The sequence below is a fragment of the Panthera pardus genome, unplaced genomic scaffold, assembly GCF_024362965.1.
Source record: "Panthera pardus isolate Hobbes unplaced genomic scaffold, ASM2436296v1 HiC_scaffold_260, whole genome shotgun sequence".
NCBI lineage: Eukaryota > Metazoa > Chordata > Mammalia > Carnivora > Felidae > Panthera > Panthera pardus.
In genome coordinates, this window is record NW_026526833.1 from 63,870 (window position 1) to 81,791 (window position 17,922).

Genomic DNA, 17,922 nt, shown 5'->3' on the forward strand with positions numbered 1-17,922 from the left:
AAAACCTTCAAAATGAAGGAAACCTGGCTATAGGTGGACATGAAATTCCTCACGACCCCGTAACAGGAGACCACGTAATCAGACCACATGTTTGTGTGTTACCATATATGGGAGGCAAAGAGGTAGAAAATGTATAAAAACCTATGCCACATGGCATTTGGTGCTCAGTTCTTTGGGTGTGAATCCAACTGAGCAGTGCTGGCAGGAATAAAGTTGCTTTCTGGAAAGAAAAGCCTCAGTGTTACAACTCTGTGCGAGAATCCTGCTACATTACGTGGGGGCTCGTGTCCGGGATTCAGAGACGGTGCTTATCCACCTCCTTTGCCGCCAGGGTACAAACCTCTGCGTGCCAGGAGACATGGCCTTGCATGGTGCTAAAGGACTGCTTAATCTTTAGTAGATGAGCCCTCCCGGTGTGCCGGGGCGAGGACCCCATGTGCAGCTACAGAACCCGTGTGCACCAACGGAACCCATGAGGCCCAGGAACCAGCTTAAGGAGAGCCGCCCATCAGACTGGTAAGAACCGGGTTCATTTTGGCAGACCTGCCCCTAAGAGGCAGAAGGGGAGCCTGGTCACCTCCCAGAGTTGCCCTAGTTCCACAGCGACGAGGAACGAAGCCACAGCTCTAACGCGCTGAATGTAGGGTGGTGGGTTGGAGTCGATGTGTGAATGAGACGGATAACAGAAAGGTTCTGACCTGACCAAGGGTCAGTGTTGAGTCTTGATCCGCGGTTCCTTGGTGACCTCATATGGCTTAAGGCGGCATCAGACTTCCTCGGGAGCGTGATCTGTATCACGGATTGAAACTGAACCCGCCAATGCTAAGAGGCTCCCGAAATATCTCTGAGAGGAGAATGGCCGGAAATGGACGAAGCGAGTGTGTATCCTCTCCAAACTGGTCCCCCACCTTCCTCTTTTTTCCCCCTTGTATGCATGAGAGTCATCTGTTAGGGGGAGGAAATGGGTGGAAAGCAGGGTAAACCAACTCCCCTAGAGTGTATGTTGAGGAATTTCAAAGAGGAATATTCAGGGAATTATGGTGTGAAATTAACTCCTGGAAAGCTCTGGACATTCTGTGAAATTGATTGGCTGTCATTTGGGGCAGGCTGGCTCTCTGAGGGCTCACTTGATAAGGAACTAGTTGGCTGAGTGTTGAGGGTCATTGCAGAGGACCCAGGCCACCCAGACCAATTTCCTTACATTGACTGTTGGCAAGACCTGGTCCTGTCCCGGCCACCTTGGCTGAAACTCTGTATTGAAAAGAGCTTTAAAGTTAGGATGGCTCACATCACAGCTTCCTCCAAATACCGGCCAGAAATTAAAAAGCCCATACTGTCGGGAGAACCTGAAGAAACCCCACCACCATATGTCCCACTGGACATCTCACTGCCACCTGTGCCTTCAGCCACTCTAGCTGCCGAAACCCCATCAGAGTGTGTCCTTAGTCTCGAGACCTCACCACCCCTAGCACCACTGGCCTCCCCGAATGTGACTGACTCACCCAGACCACCAGTCTTAAAACCACATATGCCTCCTGGAAGGTGACTAGAGAATCAGACCAGCGGAGGCGGTCCCTCCCTGTAGCCACAGCAGGGAGCCCTACTGATGCCACTGAGGGAAACCAGGAAGGCCAGATCCAAGGAGGCCAGCGTGTTTTTGTGTACCAACCCTTTACCACTACGGACCTCCTAAATTGGAAGCACCATACCCTTCTATACGGAGAAACCCCAGGCTATAATTGAGCTAATGCGGTCCATAATTCAAACCCACAAACCTACCTGGGTGACTGCCACCAACTTCTGACCCTCTTCGATACGGAGGAGCGTCGCTGGATTACCCAGGCAGCCCTAAAATGGTTAGAGGAGAATGCCCCAGCTGGGACACTAGATCCCCAGGCCTGTGCTCGGGCTCACTTCCCTGAGGAGGACCCCAAATAGGACCCAAATGACTCAAGTATAGATGGAGGGTTTGCAAGGACTGAATGGTATCCAGAAGCCCCTGGAAAGCGGGGGGAAAGGCCATAAATGTGAGTAAAACATCAGAAGTGCTCCAGGGGGCCCGAGGAAAGCCTGAGACAGTTTATGAGAGACTGCATGTGGCATTTCGTCTCTATACTCGCCTGATCCAGAAGTGCCCACTCACCAGCAGATGGTTCGTGTGGCTTTCGTAGGTCGGGACCAGGGGGACATTTGGCGCGAGCTGCAAAAACTGGGAGGTTTCACCGGCGTGAATGCCAGTCAGTTGCTAGAAGTAGCAACCCAGGTGTTGGTGAACTGTCACCAGGCAGCACAGAGGGAAGAACACAGAAAGATGTGAAACAGGCAGGCTCGTTAGCTGCCGCCTCGGTGGAGCGGTCAGAATGCTCCCGGAAAGGTGCCCTGCAGGGAAAGGGTCAAAGCCAGAAAGGGGACCGGTGGGGGAAGGCCTCCCGCCAGACCAAAATTAGGGTGGAATCAGTGTACTTATTGCCGTCAGGAAGGCCACTGGAAAACTGAGTGTCCCCAGAGACCGGACCATTCTCACCAAAGCCCCAAGCAGGAAGAAAGAGGCCATGTGGTCCAGAGCTGGTACCAACAGGCCCCAAGGCCTCATGGGGCCCCCGAAGACAACTTTGTGGGGCTAGCCACCGAGGAGGACCAGGACAGACCGGGCTCTATTTTGTTAGGCCCCCAGGAGTCCATGGTCTGAATGAATGGGGGGGGGGGGGGCAACCCATTGACTTTATGGTGGCTACTGGAGCAAACACTCAGTAGTGACCCAACCCGTGGACCCCTCTCACAGAGACAAGCCACCATTGTGGGGGCCTCAGGCAGTCGGACGCACCGTCCCTTCCTGCTGCCTCAACGATGCAGTTTAGTTGGCCATGAAGTCATCCATGAATTCCTGTACCTCCCCGACTGCCCTGTGGCTCTAATGGGCCGTGACCTGTTGGGAAGGCTGCAGTCCCAGATAACTTTCCACTCTCACGGACAGGCTGCTCTGACCCTACGGAAACCAGAAGCAAAGATTGTGACTCTGACGATTCCTCAAGGGGAAGAGTGGCGTCTCTGCAGTCTCAAGGAGGAACCACAACCGGTGCCTGAGCTTCCCTCTAAGATCCCAGGAGTGTGGGCTGAAGGCAACCCACGAGGCCTGGCCTGAAACATATCACCTGCGGTTGTGGAACTGAAGTCGAGGCAGAGCTCACCCAACAGAGACCATACTTTATCCCTTGCAAGGCACAGACCGGGATCCAAAAACAGCTGGAGAGACTTTTAAAGTATGGGATCCTTCGGCCGTGCCAGTCACCTTGGAACACGCCCCTCTTGCCTGTCCAAAATCCAGGCACAAATGACTCCCGGCTGGTTCAGCACCTGCAGGCAGTCAACCAGGTAACTGTCACCATACACCCAGTGGTCCCAATCCCCTCTACACTTCTGGGGCTCATTCCTGCTGAAGCCACCTTCTTGCCCTGTTTGGACCTCAAGGATGCCTTTTTCTGCATCCACCTGGCCCCCCAGAGCCAGCTGATCTTTGCCTTCCGATGGGAGGATCCTGAAAATGGTGACACGGGCCAATTAACTTCGACCAGGTTGCCTCAGGGTTTCAAAAACTCCCCAGCCGTTTCCGGCACTGCATTTGCCTCTCATTTGGAAGCCTTCCCCGCAGATCAGCATGACTGTCCCGCTTCAGTACGTGGATGATGTGCTGGCTGGGAGGTCCCGGGAGGGCTGCATGGAAGGGACTCAGCAGCTCCTTGCCCTCCTATGGAAAACCAGTTACAAGGTCTCGAGGCAAAAGGCCCAAGTCTGTCAGGAAAAGGTGAAATATCTTGGCTTCCACCTGTCCCGGGGGCAGTGCCAGCTCGGCCCAGAGAGGAAGCAGGCCATCTGCTCGATCCCGGCCCCGAACCCTGGTGCCAGGTCCGGGAGTTTCTCAGGCTGCACGTTTCTGAAGGATCGGGATACCTAACTTTTCAGTCCTGGCAAAACCCCTCTGTGAGGGGGGAAGAGAGGGAGCCCCTGATGTGGGAATCAGTACAGCAGAAGGCCTTCGAGGAAATAAAGCGAGCCCTTACTAATGCAGCTGGTTTAGGGCTCCCAGACACGACCAAGCCTTTCTTTCTGTGTGTCTGTATTGGCTGGTATTGCAGTGGGAGTCCTAACTCGGTTGTTGGGGTCATGGCATCGCCCGGTGGCATATCTCTCCAAGCAACTTGACTCACTGGCCCAAGGCCGGCCCCGCCCCCCTCCCCGGCCTACAGGCACTGGAAGCCATGGCCCTCCTGGTATCTGAAGGCTGATAAGTTAACTATGAGACAGGAATTGACAGTCTGAGTGCCACATTCAGTATTGACGTTAGTGGAGTAAAAGGGACGATACTGGCTAACCAACGCCAGGATGGTCATATATCAGGGAATGCTATGTGAGAAGCCACACGTTCACCCACAAGTAGTGCGAACCCTGAACCCCACAACCCTACTGCCTGTCGGGCCGGGCCAGCCAGACCTTGACTGCACTGGAGTCATGGATAAGGTGTTCTCCACTTGAGGGAGACTTGAGGGATCAGCCCCTCAAAGACGCCGACACTGAATATTTCACTGATGATAGCAGTTTTGTAAAGAGGGCAGAGCGTCTTGCAAGTTATTCTGTGGTGGCCCTGAATTCTGTCATTGAAGCAGAGCCCCTGCCGAAGGGGACTTGGGTGCAAAAGGCAGAGCTAATTGCGCTAACCCGTGCCCTCCCACTGGCGGCAGGGATATGTGTTAATATATACACAGACTCTAAATATGCCTTCGCCACCCTCCATGTCCATAGGGCCTTAGATAAAGAGAAGGGTCTAGTAAACTCAGGACGGAAGGACATAAAATATGGTTAGAAAATCCTTGAACTCTTAGATGCTATGTGGGCCCCTAAAAGTGTGGCAGTCATGCGTCGCCAGGGACATTAATGGGGAGACACCACGGCTGCACGGGGAAACTGTAGGGCAGACCGAGAGGCAAAGCTAGCAGCTTCCAAAGGAGCAGTGGAATCAGCGGCTTTAACTGCTGCACTGTTGCTTAACCCGCTGGCGGAATGGGACCCTAATTACTCACACCGTGAAAGTATGTGGTTTAAGACTGAAAATGGAAGCTACCTCCCAGGTGGATGGTGGAAATTTGAGACGGGCAAATAGCAATTCCTGAGACCCTGGTTCCAGCCTTTGTCAAGCGGTTCCATCAGGAAACTCAGTTGGCCGGACGGCCCTTGAGACAATGTGGAGCCAATATTTCTACCTCCCTCGACTCTCCGGCATAGCCCGGGCGGTATATGAGCAGTGTGAAACGTGTGCCCGGAATAATCCACATCAGGGACCCAAGGCCACTCCCGAGGTGCAGAGTGTCGGGGCAGCCCCAGTTGAAAATGTGATGGTGGACTTCACGGAGCTCCCCCGGGCTCGGGGCCGTAAATATCTGTTGGTCTTTGTGTGCACTTTCTCAGGCTGGGGTGGAAGCCTTCCCTACTCGCACAGAAAAGGCACATGAAGTGTGAAGTAGCCCGACTTCTTCTAAAGGAAATTATCCCACGGTTTGGGGTCCCTTTCACTATGGGGTCAGATAAGGGGCCAGCACCCGTGGCTGAGGAGGTGCAGCTGGTGGCAGAAGGGCTAAAGATCACGTGGCAGTCACACGCGGCATACTGACCCCAGAGGTCTGGGAAGGTGGAACGAACGAACCGAACCCTGAAGCTGCAGTTAAGTAAACTGTGCCAGGAAACCCACGTGCACAGGGACCGGGTGTTGCCAGAAGTCTTGTTAAGAATCAGGGGGAGCCCCAGTAAGCAAACGGGCTCTCCCCTTATGAAATCCTTTATGGGCGCCCTCCCCCAACTGTCAAGGGCGTAAGGGGGATTTCAGTGAGATAGGTAGTCTAACCCTGAGGCAGCAGACGCAGCAGACGTTTTGTGGAAAAACAGCCTATACAGTACTTCCTTCAGGCTGGTCAGGGTCGTGTGCTGGGGACTATTCGTCCCATCTTTCTTCCTGCTCCCACTTGCCAGCGGGGAACATCTGGGAGTTCAAATGTACAGAGATAGGGAGACTCAAAGGAAGGGGCGTGCCCTGCAGGTTGGCAAATGGAAAGATGATGAATGGCCTCCCATGCATCTAATCCAATATTATGGCCCTGCCACCTGGGCAGAGGACGGGTCCTGGGGCTGCCGCACTCCGACGTACATGCTAAACTGCATAATCAGACTGCAAGCAGTTGTAGAATGTATAACCAATGAAACTGCCAGGGCTCTTAGCTCACTAGCCAAGCAGCAAACCAAAATGTGCAGTGCTATCAAAGTTACTTTGCCTTGGATCACCTGCTTGCTTCTGAGGGAGAAGTTTGCGAAAAGTTTAACCTGAGCAACTGCTGCCCACAGATAGATGATGAGAGAAAAGTCATAGAGGAGATCACAAATCAAATGAAAAGGGTTGCTCATGTCCCAGTCCAGACCTGGGATGGTTGGAACCCCGGGGAGGTATTGGATGGTTTTCAACTCTCGGGGGGATTCCAAACTCTCATGGGAATTACCCTAATTTGGGGAGGGTGCTTAATCTCATCTTGCTTACCTCCCCTGGTTGCACGGTCTGTCTCCAGACTCATTGAGGCCATGGGTGAAAGAAAGACGGCCACCCATATAATGATGTTATGGAAATAGAAATCTCTAAACCAAAACTATGTTCTTTGACTCAAAATAGAGGGGTCTGAGCATCAAAGTGGGGAATGTGGTAGGGTCCCTTCCCTAAGGAATGTGGAAGAAAAAACTGCCAAGATAATGGACGGCAACCTGGCCACATGCATGTGTGACATCATCCCTCACCACCCTATAACAGGAGACCACTCATCAGACCACATGTTTGCGTATTAACATATACGGGAGACAAAGAAGTGGAAAATGTACAAAAAACTACGCCACGTGGCATTTGGGGCTCAGGTCTTCGGGAACAAACCCAACTGAGCAGTGTCGGCGGGAATAAAGTTGCTCTCTGGAAAGGAAAGCCTCATTGTCGTGACTCTGCGAGAATCCTGCTACGTCCTAAGACACAAAATGGGACTTTTCTCCTGGTTTGGAAGCATCAAGGCTAACGCCCCGCTGTTTGTGCTGATAGTTCCAAGTGCTCACAGGAGAGGCAGAATCCGCTGGTTATCTGCCTGCCTCGCGGGTGGTGATTGGGGAAAGCTTGTCGCACCCTCAAGCCAAATGAGAGCTCCCTCAGAAAGACGTCTGGAAGTGTAGGCCACTGCCGATCAGCAAGTTTTGTGGACACGAGCAGAAGGCATCAGAGGGGAGGGGGGCTCAGCAGTGAGTGAGCGAGCTTTCCAAGTATGCCTGAGAATGCCACTACGTAGCCAATTATCACGAAATTTACCAGCTTAAAACCGCAAACTCAGGCCTGACCCAGGACTACTACTGAGGCTAACAGAGCCAAGCAATGATTCTGAATGCTAGTGACTTCCTGGCAAGAGACAAAACAGTTTTACCTGGGGAATGAGTAGTGGGGGGTGTAAATTATCTTTTATCCTTGTAGTTTTTGAGATGTAATCAAGGTCTAGATCTGGTCATGCAGATGTGTAGGCGGCCAAGTCTAGAATTCTTCTTTCTCCCTGGGGTCCCTGTATGACGTGGGGCATTGTGCTTTAAGTAAAAGCCAGGGATTTCTGGGAGGGCAGAGACCAATAGGGTAACTCCGGTTACCTATTCAAAATTAGGGGGGCTTGATGAGAGGAGGAAAAGAGGGGTAAAAAGGCAGCCACCTGCATGGGCCATGTCTGCATTGTCCAAGTGATCCTCAGCGGAGGTCAAAGGCATAGACCTTGTGGTCACAGATCAGAACATAGTCAGTGCAGGGCTTGGGGTACCCAAGAGGATGGGAGGGTTTTTTTGGTTTTGTTTTTTTTTAATTTTTTAAAATTTATTTTCAGAGAGAGACAGAGGCACATGCAGCGGAGGGGGAGAGAGAGGGGGAGACACAGAATCCAAAGCAGGCTCCAGTCTCTGAGCTGTCAGTACAGATCCTGACACGGGGCTTAAACCCATGAACTATGAGATCATGACCTGACCCAAACTCAGATGCTTAACCGACTGAGCCACCCAGGTGCTCCAAGGATAGGAGTTTTGACACCAGCCTGGCCACCTTACCTTGACTTACAACGTTGTATCTGGGGAAGATTTTTTTTTTTTCCAATCTCAAACACGTTCTGCGACCCATCCTGCTTGTAATTTGCCAACTAACCCACAGTATAAAAACATGATACCTGAGTCCCCAATACCGTCTAGGTGGTTCTAGTGAGAGCCAACACAAGCGATTTCCAAGCTGCAAAAAATAATTCTGTACATGAGATTTCAGTGAGACATCCTTGAACATACTGCCCTTCCCAAATGTAGCATGAATCTTCTGTTCCTTCCCTATGATAGCATTCGTGTGACTGTGGAATACCTTTTTACTTCGTACTCCACATTTTGAGAGAAGAAAACCCAGAGATGCTTCTGTGAGGCTCTCCAGGAAGGCATGGGGAACTTGCATTTGTGACCAGCTCCTAAACCACACTCAGGCTGCCCTTCGGAGAGCATATCTGGAGAACCACAGAATCAAATGACATTGCCAGGAGAGTCGCATACTGCTGGAGCTCAATAAATGTTATTCCATTCCCTCCCTCTCAGCCCCCAACACAACCACAACCACACACACACACACATACACACACAGAGCAAGGAGCCATCTGTACTTCCTTAGAGCTGAAATAATTCGGGTGCCCGTGTGGGAAGGAGGGGCCCTGGAAAGCTGGAGGAACTGTTGATTCGGATGCGGGAAATTCCTTTGCTGGCCACCGGCCAAAATACTTGTTTCAATTGACTCTTTTCTTCTGAACTTCAAGGAATGTAGAAGTATTTGGCCAGTTGTAGAAATAACAGGAAGTAACCGAGGACGGCCGTCTGAAGGGTGGTAGAATTTTTACTACAATGGACCGATTTCTTCCAGGCAGGGATAGGAAGTCTCTAAAAAATTAATTGGTCGCGATCATTCCTTACTTTTGCATAATTATACATGTGGAAGGGCCACAGGAAATATTGTGTGAGATTAACTTCTTTAAAAATTAATTCTTCTGTTGGAGGGGTGCCTGGTGGCTCAGTCGGTGAACCGTCTGACTTTGGCTCAGGTCGTGATCTCGCAGTTCGTGGGTTCAAGCCCTGCGTCGGGGTCTGTGCTGACAGCTCAGAGCCTGGAGCCTGCTTTGGATTCTGTGTGTGTGTTTCTCTCTCTGCCTTTCCCCAGCTCATGCTTGCACTCATTCTCAAAAATAAATAAACATTAAAAGATTTTTAAAAATAATAAATTCATCTGTTGGAACCATTTTGGATTTACAGAGGACTTGCAAAGATAACATAGGAAGGACTTGTATACCCTCACCTAGTACATTCCTCGTCATGAACTTCTAGTTGGATTTCCCCAGTCTGTACCCTAGTGTCTTTCTGTCCCCAGGACCCGACACTGTGTGTCGTCGTCTCTTTGGTCTCCCATCCTTTGTTTTGATGACCTGGAGAATTTTCTTTTTTGAAGTTTATTTGAGAGACAGCATAAGTGCCAGGGAGAGCAGGGGAAGGACAGAGAGAGGGAGAGAGAATCTCAAGCAGGCTCTGCACTGTCAGTGGAGAGCCCGACATAGGGCTCGAACCCATGAACCGTAAGATCATGACCTGTGCTGAAACCAAGAGTCAGACGCTTAACTGACTGAGCCACCCAGGCACCCCATGAGGAGGACTGGTCAGATGTTTTGTAGAATGTCCCCCAATTTAGGCTTGTCTGACGTTTTCTAAAGACTAGGTTATGGATTTGGGGGAAAACATACACGTTGATGTTGTGGCCATCTCGGCACACCACATCAGGGAATACTTGACATCTCCATGGCTTGTCACTTGTGACTGTCACCTTAATACGTGGATAAGGAGGTGGCCATCAGGTTTCTCACTGTAAAGTTATAGGGAAAGTTTCCCTTTCCTGATTAGCTCGTTTAACAACTTAGGTTTTACAGTGCAAAGGTGTTCTGTGGGAAATCACATTGGTTCCATGGTTGCCACCAAGTTTGTAACTGGACAGGCTATCCTTAAGACCAAATTAAGATGCCTGAATCACACCATTGATTAAGTCAACTTAAGCACATTGAGAGAAATAGTAATTGAGAGAAACGAGTAGCTTGCAAAGGCAAAAATACATACTGTTTGGCCCCTTAAGAGTACATTTTGTGACAACTGTGACAGACTAAAGAAATGTCACAAGTTTAAGAAACTCAGGTTATACACATGGCTTACTCTGAAGGTTCAACCAAGGGCAGTGCACTGAGACCCGGAAAACTTGGCGGGAGTGGGAGAGGGGAAGAGCCATTGCATTTATATTATCAGACTCCCTCAGAGGAACGATTACCCACATTTTCTTTTTTAAAATTTTTTTTCTTAACGTTTATTCATTTTTGAGAGACAGAGACACATTGTGAGTGGGGGAGGGGAAGAGAGAGGGAGGCACAGAATCCAAAGCAGGCTCCAGGCTCTGTGCTAACAGCTCAGAGCCTGACGTGGGGCTCGAACCCACAAACCCACGTGAGATCATGACCTGAGCTGAAGTTGGATGCTCAACCGACCGAGCCACCCAGGCACCCCCACATTTTCTATAGTGATGGCTTTCAATCCTGATATTGAGATGTATGCTCTAGCCCGTGTGTCAGACAAGTGTTTCTGCAGTGTGTACAACCATGTTGACCTAAGGTTGTATTATCTCCCAACACGCTGTGTTTCTAACCGCAAGCCAAACCACTGGGGTTAATGTGGGTTTCCTATTCCCTGCTCAGGGCCACTTGAGTACCGGCGAAGCAGTCATTTCAAAATTAGCGAAAGTCTGAGCCTACTTTGTCCCCTTTGTTAGATATATGAGGTTTGACAGTCACGTGGGTGAAAACTGCAGAGTGTTTAATCCTCCCAGAAATCATAGTCCTCTCATTTCACTGTATTAGTGTAATGTGCTATAAAAGAAACATAAAATCTGCACGAAGTTTGAAATCTGTAACGTGTATATATACATGAGCGTCCTAACCCCCCACCTCCCCATCCCCCCATATACTTCCTTGAAAGTGCAGTTATGGTCACGTGACTTCAAATTTGGCCACCTGTGACCCCCCTCCAACTTCCCAAAAAGCGGGCTCCTTGTTGTTTCAAGGTGGTGTATTGAGAAGGTGCATTTCTATGGTCCGACCCGTTCGTCGACATCCATGGTGACAGGAAATGAATCTCTGGGTCCCCTCTGGAGGAAGTGTTTATGGTGTAATCTGCCTGGGTTTGATCCTCCCCTCCACCACCTCCATGACCTTCACAAGTTGCCCCAGCTCTTCTGCTGCCTCATACATAGAAACTAGAGATAAAAAGGTGAGCCACGAGGGCGCGATGAGAGTTAAGCAAGACGTTGAGTACTTAACCGCTGCCCGCTCATGGAAGGCGGTCAGACAATAATATTAATGTTATTTTACTTTCTTCCTCTTCTCAGAACACAAATCCCACCCCTCTCCCTTCCACGGCACTGTCTGGTCTCATCTCTTCTCAGGCTGACACTACTTTGCTCACAGACTCATCTGCCTATTGCAGAACTGAAGTTGTACTCTCACACACTATTTCTCAGTCTGAATTTCTGTGGTTTTCTCAGGGGAAAGGCAAGTTTCTTTCAGAAGCCAAGACTCCTGTTTTGGCAGGCAAGGTCAATACCCAACCCAACAACCACCACAAATCAGGCTCTTTGAGCTCTGAGCCTAGGTTCAAAACCCATTCGTTGTGTGGAATTTTGCAGAGCTACTGAATTCCCCAGCGGGGCGGAGAAAGGGGGTCAGCATCAAGAGATAAGCCACGGCAGCTCTTTTTACTCTCTTAAAGCCTTGAGCCAACCCTGAGCATTTCTGTCCGTCCCACAGGGTCAAACCAAGCAAGTTTAATTTGGGATGGAGAGGGTGGTTATCCTTCTATTCCCTTAACATATTCCTGGAGCTTGCACCTCCCTGCAGGAGGATGCCCTCAGGTGGCAGGAACTCACTCTGCCAATGTTCTTAGGGACCCCGGGATTTGAAGTGCCCTCCCGAGGGGCAGCCCTTCCTGGGTGACTGACAAGAGTTGGATGCTCCCGCGTTCTTGCACCATCAGACAACCCTGAGAGGTAGCTGTGGTGGACAGACATGAACATGCCCTCGCCAGGGCACCTGGGTGGCTCAGTCAGTTAAGCGTCCAACTTCGGCTCAGGTCATGATCTCATGGTTTGTGAGTTCGAGCTGTGTCGGGCTCTCTGCTGTCAGCGCAGACCCCGCTACAGATCCTCTGTCCCCATTTCTCTCTGCCCGTCCCTCCTTCTCTCTCTCTCTCAAAAATAAACATTTAAAGAAAAAGATGGCCTCCCCGGTACACCCAACCAGCTGGTGTTCATACTCTGTGTATTCCTTCCATTGGGTGTGAACAGGACCCATGACTAACTTCTAACCGACAGAATCCAGCAAAGGTGATGGGATGTCAGTTCTGTGATTCTGTTACAAAAGCTTGTGACTTCCACTTGATGAGTCATTCTTGGTGGCTTTGACGAGTCAAGGAGCCTTATTGGAAGCCTGCCTTGTGGAGAGAGCCATGTGCCAAGGAACTGAAGGTGACCTCTGGCCAACAGCCCATGAAGAAGGAAAACTTATTAAACATGTAAGCAAATGCTTGGAAGCAAATATTTCCCCACTCAAGCCTTCAGGTGAGACCAGCCCAGTCAGCACCTGAACTGCAGCCATTGACAGACCCCAAAATGGAAGACCCAGCTGAACAGGGCTTGGCCTCTTAAGCTACAGAAGCTGTGAGCAAATAAATGTGTGTTGCTGACTCCTAGTCTGGCATGTTAGGAACTTAGTGGTCATCACCTCATCCTAACACACAAAAAGCTGAACAAGCTGAAAGATCGACAACTCTTCTTAGATTTCTCAGAGAAGTAAGGTCACAGGGCGACCTGCTGCCCCCGAAATTGAAAAGATGGGCCGATGCAGAGAACCCACAACCCACTGGAGCCGAAACCCATTAGCAGAAACTTCCACAGGAGTCAGCGCCAGGATAGGAAAACCTGAACTGTAATTGACACATTGCTGGAGGCTCAGTGTAGAAGAGTCTGTGAGTCAAAACTGCAGGGGCGGGGGGGGGGGGGTGCAGGGGGGAGCGGTGTGCCTGGTGGCTCAGTTTGTTAATTGTCCAACTCTTGATTTTGGCTCAGGTCGTGATCTTGCAGTTCGTGAGTTCAAGCCCCACATTGGGCTACGTGCTGACCATGCAGAGCCTGCTTGGGATTCTCTCTCTCTTTTTCTCAAATTAAACAAATAAATAAAAGCTGCAGGGATCCCTATGCTTCCGTGAGTTTTACCTCTTGAAGCTCTACCAGGTTCTCACTGTGAAAACTGGAGAAAAATTGCTTGTGCTTCCTGCGGAGAGAAGGGGGGGAACGCAGCCATTTTTAAATATGCCAGAGCATTCTGTTCTGAACGAGCCCTGCCCTCAAGAGAAATTTGACACCCAATTGATTGGGGTTACCAGAGCCTAACTACCATGGGGGGAATGAAATAATGAACTCCAACCTCCTCCAGACAACCTTTCTTTCCCACCTAAGGCTGGGGGGGGGGGAGGGAACCCACGCCTGAGAGGCATTTGTGAAGTTCACAGCCAAGGGGTATGGCTCACCACTAGAGACAGACCTAATGATAAACTGTAGAATGCATCTCCTCCTGCCTCCCCCCAACCCCCACAACTAACAGCCTATTTACCCCGATTCTTTGCACCGAGGACATCATGCCCAGCTCTAAACAAAAAACTGTGAGGTACACACTAAAAGACCATGAACACAGTCTGAAAAGAAAAAGCAAGCCTGTGATCTGTGCTCAGGGAGGTTGGAATAAATGGGTGTTGCTTTAGGCTGCTAAGTTTGAGAAATGTGTTATGTAGCGTAGATTACCACAGTGGCCTGCACCCTCACTACAAGTCCTGTGGGATGGAACCCAAGTTACCATTCATGGGACTTTATTTGACTTGCAAATCTATGCTTGGTCTCCCTTTCATGATCACATGGTTCCAGCGCTTCCTGCCTTTCCCTGGAAACTCGTCCACCTAAACCTTTCTGCACACGACCTCACCTCACGGTCAGCACGGGAGGGTCTCAGCTGGTCACGCCGCGTCATGCTGCTGTCTGTGTGTGCACGGCGTGATTTCAAACCTTTCTTTGCATCTCATATCTTTAGTCACTAAGATTGCACATTTAACCTCAGGAACTGTCCCTCCTGGTTTCTACTAACCAGCTAGGCCTTCTTTCCTGTCACTTCTTTCTTTTTTTAAGATTTTATTTTTACTTATTTTTTAAAATGTTTATTTTTGACAGAGAGACAGAGACAGAGTGTGACCGGGGGAGGGGCAGAGAGAGAGGGAGACACAGAATCCAAAGCAGGCTCCAGGCTCCAAGCTGTCAGCCCGGAGCCCTATGTGGGACTTGAACCCACAAGCCACAAGATCATGACCTGAGCCGAGGTCTAGATGCTTAACCCACTGAGCCACCCAGGCACCCCTTTAAGATTTTATTTTTAAGTAATCTCTACACCCAATGTGTGACTCAAACTTACAACCTGAGGTCATGAGTCATGTGCTCCACCAACTGAGCCAGCCAGGTGCCCCTCCAGTCATTTCTAACAGTGATCAACATGCCTGTTCCTTTTAGCTCCTCAGAAAGAGAAATGCTTCTTTGTCCTGCCTGTCACCTCTTTTCCCACCAAGAACTTGTTATGGTATCGATGTTTTTTTTTTTTACTTTAGTAGGAGATAAGACATTCAAGAACATGTGTACATTCAGGACATAGTTTCAAATTGGAATGGATTTACCTTTTTAAAAATATTTATTTTGAGAGAGAGAGAGAGAGTGAGAGTCAGCATGTGTGCACAGGCCAGGGACAGAGAGAGAGGGAGAGAGGGAGAGGGAGAGAGAATCCCAATCAGGCTCCATGTGTGGCTTGAACCTGTGAACCACGAGAACATGACCAGATGCTTTACTGACTGAGCCATCCAGGTCCCTGGGCTTACTAACTTTTGATTGAATAAATCATTTCCATCATTCATGATTTTAAAAGCACATATAAAACTGTTTTGAAGTCCAATTTGGTTGCCAATCAAGTGTGTACAATGCTTCCACAATTCTATTAAGAGATAATTTTGTGTGTACATTTAATGTGTGTGTGTGTGTGTGTGTGTGTGCACTTTGAAAGCCATTCCAAAGGCAGCAGATTTATGTAAAAGAATTTGCCTTTAATTGTCCATGACATGAATGTGTTACTTGACCTCGAATACACAGCTGATCATTGGGTCTCAAAATCATTACATTCCTTTTTGGGCATTAGAAATAATTCATTAAAAACAAAAACTCCTGGGGCGCCTGGGTGGCTCAGTTGGTTGAGCGACCGACGGGCTCAGGTCATGGTCTCGCAGTTTGTGAGTTCGAGCCCCACATCAGGATCTGTGCTGACAGCTCAGAGCCTGGAGCCTGCTTCAGATTCTGGGTCTCCCCCTCTCTCTACCCCTCCCCTGCTCACGCTCTGTGTCTCTCTGTCTCTCAATAATAAATAAATGTTAAAAAAAAAAAACCCTCTTTTTCTTTTTGAGCTGAAAGCTCCAAATGTCAGCATACAGAATAAGGAGATTGAACTGAAAAGCTGGCATTATAGAGAGATGTCTTCAGACATGTAAATGTAAGAATAATTGTTTCTTACCATGAAGGATCGTAGAAATACTTCAGCTTGACTGCACATCCTGAAAAAGCACAAAAATGTGATTTTAGATGTAAAACACTGCCCTTGACATAACTGACCACTGAACTATTCTTAATAGTTCGTGCCTGCCCATTTATTTGTGGCTCCATTCTCTCAGTTACTAAACATTTTAACATAATAGCATTAGCTACTCGCATCATAATCATCTTTGAATGTATCTTTGTTTTCTTTTTCCTTGGCGTTTATTCCATCGTTAATGTCAGTTGCAACTTTCTATACTATTACTTTTGGTACATTTACTGCATCAGACTGTTAACAGTGGTTTTTCTCTATGGAATGACTGTGCTCCAACAAATTTAGCTGTGAATTGAAAATCAAATCTCTGTGAAGCAAATCCTGTTTTGCTTTCCATTTGAGATTTATTTAGCAGCTGGCTCGTTGGCTTTCAGGGAGAAAGCATTTTAAATGATGTATAAGGAGGTGGGGTCGTTTGGGATTAGATAGGTCCCTCTCAGGGCACTGAGCCACTCACCTACACCAAAAGAGCTTCTGTTAGGACTTTGTCATAGCCCAGGCCTCATCTTTTTTCTAGACCAGGGTGAACAGTTTTCCAGTTTCTACCTGAGAACACCGTCAGGTCATTCTCCCTTCCTCAACACAAGTCACTTTTGTTTGTCTCCCCCAGTCCTCGTCAGTCTTCTTCCTCTCCCATTTGCTCCCCTCTCCTCCCGGTTTCCTGACTTCCATCCCCGGTTAGCCCCAAACAGTTTTCTCCCCCTGGGGCTTTCAGAACCATCAGGAAGGGTGTTGCTCATCACTGCTAACCTCATGCCTCCATCCCTGCTTCGTCATTGGCATTCAGAATGCTCTTTGGCTTAGCTGGATGTTGATCAATTTCTCTGCTCTTTTGAACTAAGCCCTCCCCACACTGAAGTATGGCCTGGTTGTTCCTTTCCTTTTCAGGTTGAGATACAAGCTCCAGGACCTTGCTGCTCCAGGTAGGAGCCATTGACCAGCAGCATCCACATCTCTGGAAGCTTGCTAGAAATGCAGACATCCCGATAAGCAGAATGAGAATCCGCTTTTCAGTAGCATCTGCAACGCAATGCACATGAAACTTGATTAATTTTATTCTCAGGTCTGATATTTAAATGTCTTTCTACTTAAGTACAATTTAATTTAAAAAATTTTTTTAATGTTTATTTTTTAGAGAGAGAGAGAGAGACAGAGCGTGACCGGGGGAGGTCACAGAGAGAGAGGGAAACAAAGAATCCAAAGCAGGGTCCAGGCTCTGAGCTGTCAGCCCAGAACCTGACGTGGGGCTTGAACTCACAAACCCGGGGATCATGACCTGAGACGAAGTCGGACACCCAACCGACTGAACCACCCAGGCACCACAAGTACAATTTAATTTTAAACTCTACTCAGTCCCTATCTCTTCCCACCCTCTTCTACCGTGTGTCTATGACTAATTGGTTTATTTGACTCTGACAGTGCCTTTGACCGTTACGTATTCTTCTTTATTAAGGCCTAGTAAACACACCCATATTTATTGGACACAGCCTGTCTCTTTATCTGCTCAGTTTGCACATGGCACTCAATACATTTCTGTTGAAATGAAAGGAATTGAAAGGCAGAGGTGCTGCTGGTCATCAGATGGGCCCCAAGCAGGGCAGGGGCTACAGCACCTGAAATCCTTTATGAGGAAGGCAGATTCTTAGCCTGGGTTCCTTAGAGAGCAGAGCCTGAGGCAAATAGTGTGCCGAAGTTTTGTGGGCAAACACCATGGAATCCCTGGACAAAAAGGAAGTAAAAGTAGGAAAGGAGGAAGAGCAAATTAAAGGTGGTACAGTTACAAATAGACTACAGATTCCTAAGAAACACAGCTGGTTGCTCAGGACCCTATACAACCTCTCCTCAGAAACTTCATAGGGCGGGAGGAAGGGGGAGCAATTTCTCTGCCAGCAACTTCTTGTGTCCCATTCCTCACTGGCCTGTTTGCCTGCCCCACTAGCTGTTAGCCTCCCTATTATTTTGGGCTTAGCCACCCGGCCTTCTGGGGTACTGCTGGTTAAGCCAGAGTCTCTGTGGGTAGACCCATAGGAGCCAAAATGGCTAGGTT

General features: G+C 49.1%; 1 long non-coding RNA gene across 1 annotated transcript; it reads left to right on the plus strand.

The window, feature by feature from the left end:
• On the plus strand, positions 1-12,021 carry LOC128773744 (uncharacterized). Its single transcript, XR_008418169.1, has 3 exons — positions 1-304; positions 398-516; positions 11,216-12,021. It is a non-coding gene; the product is annotated as an uncharacterized LOC128773744 (long non-coding RNA).
• Positions 12,022-17,922: the final 5,901 nt, after the last annotated feature.